The following is a 3,071-nucleotide window of genomic DNA, read 5'->3' on the forward strand; positions in this document are numbered from 1 at the left end:
TCTATCTATCTGTCTATCTGCAGGATCTATCTATCTGTCTATGTATCTATCTGTCTATATACAGTATCCTATCTATCTGTCTGTCTGTCTGTCTGTCTATCTATCTACAGTATCTATCTATCTATCTATCTATCTGTCTATATACAATATCTATCTATCTGTCTATCTATCTGTCTGACTATCTATCTACAGTATCTATCTATCTGTCTATCTACAGTCTGTCTGTGTTCTTGATTCAATTTAGTTTAATCATGCATTTGTAAGCTCCACCTCAGAAAAAGGTTTCAGTTAAATGTTGCAGTTTTATTATATACAAAATGTATAAAAAGAAAAATTCTGCAATTGCACTACCTGTAATCCATATTCATAATACCTTTGCTGGATTTTGAATAATGCATGTTGACATTTATTGGCCTTCATTTAGAGAGCAGCATATTTAATGCAATAGTAAATTTTGCTTTGCTCACAGCCAATTCATTCTGAAAATGAGGGTCATAGTTTTACAGGCAAAGACATTGCAGACAATTTGCAATACAGCATCACAATACAGCATCACAACGGTGCTGAAATGGATCCATATCCCCTGATAATGTTATACAGAGCTCTGAATATACATGAATATGCTATGAATGAATTTAAATCTCCTCACAACTCCTAAACCATGATTGTGTCTTGTTATCATGCACTGCAAGAACAAAGCATGGTGGGAGAAGGTGATTACAAGAACAAAGCATGCTGGGAGACGTCATAGTGGCATCTGAGAGAACACCCTCAACCCCATGAGGTGCAAAATGGGCAATATCCTCAAACAGGCAGATGCAAAACGCAGCACCATGTGAGAGATTGATCATCAATGGGAGAAAAAGTTCCTAACACACATAAATGTGTGCATTTGTTTCACTTACTTCACAGAAATGAATTAGCTAGGGAAACCTAAACAAGTATAGTACAGTAAAAAGGGTATCAAGAACCAGATCCAAATATCCAAGAACCATGGATTCAATAAAACATGCACATTTCAGTTCCACTTATTGATGCACGTGTATGCACTTTAATGTGATTTTAAACCATTCAAGTGCAAGAAGACGTGAAAGAGAACTTAATTCAGCACTCACATGCTGTTTTCGGACAAATACACACAAACTTGTGTCAAAATATAAACAGTTGGGGAAAACAATGCATACAACTGTATATTGGATCCTTAAAGTGTTACGAGCCTAATATTTCTGCTGCCATCTGTGCCATTAATGCGAATCAAAAAACTAAAGAAAAAGAATATAACTTACTGATATTTAATGAAAGACTTTTGTAACTTTAATAAAGATAAATCTATATTTAATTTAGGAAAAGAAAACTGGAGTGTTATTTTACATTTGATTTAAATTTCTGTACCTGAACTTTGTTCAGTTGTATTTATTTGTCCTATTGCTAATTTGTTGCTTTGTTCTTATTTTATTAGTTTACTTCTTTAATAATGTTTGAAGTCTCTATTAGTTTAATGTTTGAAATATATTAGTCTAGTTGTTTTTGCTGTGGTATTTTTGTTAAAACCATAGGCAAAAGTTATTTGTGTAATGGTGCTTTTCCACTGCATGGTACGGCACGGCTCGGCTCGGCTCGGCTCAGTTTGCATTTCCACTGCAGTTTAGAACCGCTTAGAGTGGGCAGGATTATAGACATGTCGTTATAGTTGCGCCGCCTCTACTGCCGTGCTGAGCGACCTCCTGAAAAACTTTTTCATTCTGCGTCATCCCATCAATCTCTCGCTGGATCCGCTCCTCAGCTATCAACGAGCGGAACGTCTGTACTTCCTTAACAGACCACGAAACAGCCATTATTTTGTTGTTTAAAATAGGTGAGCTCGTTCGAAACAGTTGCGTTCGTTGAAAAAAAGTTGCATTCGATCCTTGCTGGCCGTGCTGATTTAATCTAGCAGGTCTAGAGTCACGTGTCGCAAGTTCAATGACGCAGGTAGTGGTCATTCTCGCCGGCAAATCAGTGATCAGCAGGGTTTACACGTCACATTTTGGTAACGGTACGGCTCACTTGGAACCTCAGCCGAGGTGGTACTGAAAAAAGTACCAGGTACCAGGTACTGTACACAGTGAAGAAAAAAAAAGTGATCCGTGCCGTACCATGCAGTGGAAAAGCGGCATAAAGTCCACTGTGGCAGGACTTCAAACAAGGGGGTACTAGTAGGTTATAATGGTTTCAAATTTCTTGCATTCATTTTTTGTCCCAGGCTCTGTAATGTTAAGCTACAGCCCTGGAAAAACATCATTAGTTAAATGTGGTCACTTTTACTGTTATTCCATGAATTTTTGTAGACAAAATCCAGCCATTTCAATAGGAATCCACGTCATTGGGAAGTTTGCATGGAGTTGAAACATTTACCCACATAGATTTCACAACTGGTTACAACAATTCACTGTATTGACCAGTCAAGTCACCTTTATTTATATAGCGCTTTTTACAATACAGATTGTGTCAAAGCAGTTTATTAATAATGCAAGAGGAAAATTACAAACACATTTTTCAATTGATGTCATCATCAAGTTCAGTTCTCTTCCAATAGTGTCTGTGCAATCAAGCCGACAATATTGCCAGAAATTTAGCATCCCCAACTAAGCAATCAAAAGGCGACAGTGGCGAGGAACCAAAACTCCATTGGTGACAGAAATGGAGAAAAAAACCTTGAGAGAAACCAGGCTCAGTCTGTCACGTTCACTACTGTGAGGGAGCGTGGAGCGAGGAATGAGGAGACGTGGAGTACATCAACAAGGAAACTTTAATAACATCAAGGGAACCAGGAAATCACACGTAGCTGGGGAGGTAGACATATACAATACCGGACGACCAAACTTAGAACAGGGAACACTTTAAATACACATGACGAGGGGATGACGAGACACACCTGGAACTAATGAAACAATAATTGCACATGAGGGAAAACTAGGTCAAGGAACACGTGGGGAGCAAAACACGGAACAGAGTCTGACACAGTCAATGTCAATGGACCTGATTTTCTTGGGAGAAAACAGGTCCATTGACTAGAGACAATGGACCTGCTT

The sequence above is a fragment of the Sinocyclocheilus rhinocerous genome, unplaced genomic scaffold (assembly GCF_001515625.1).
Source record: "Sinocyclocheilus rhinocerous isolate Xijiao unplaced genomic scaffold, SAMN03320098_v1.1 scaffold1385, whole genome shotgun sequence".
NCBI lineage: Eukaryota > Metazoa > Chordata > Actinopteri > Cypriniformes > Cyprinidae > Sinocyclocheilus > Sinocyclocheilus rhinocerous.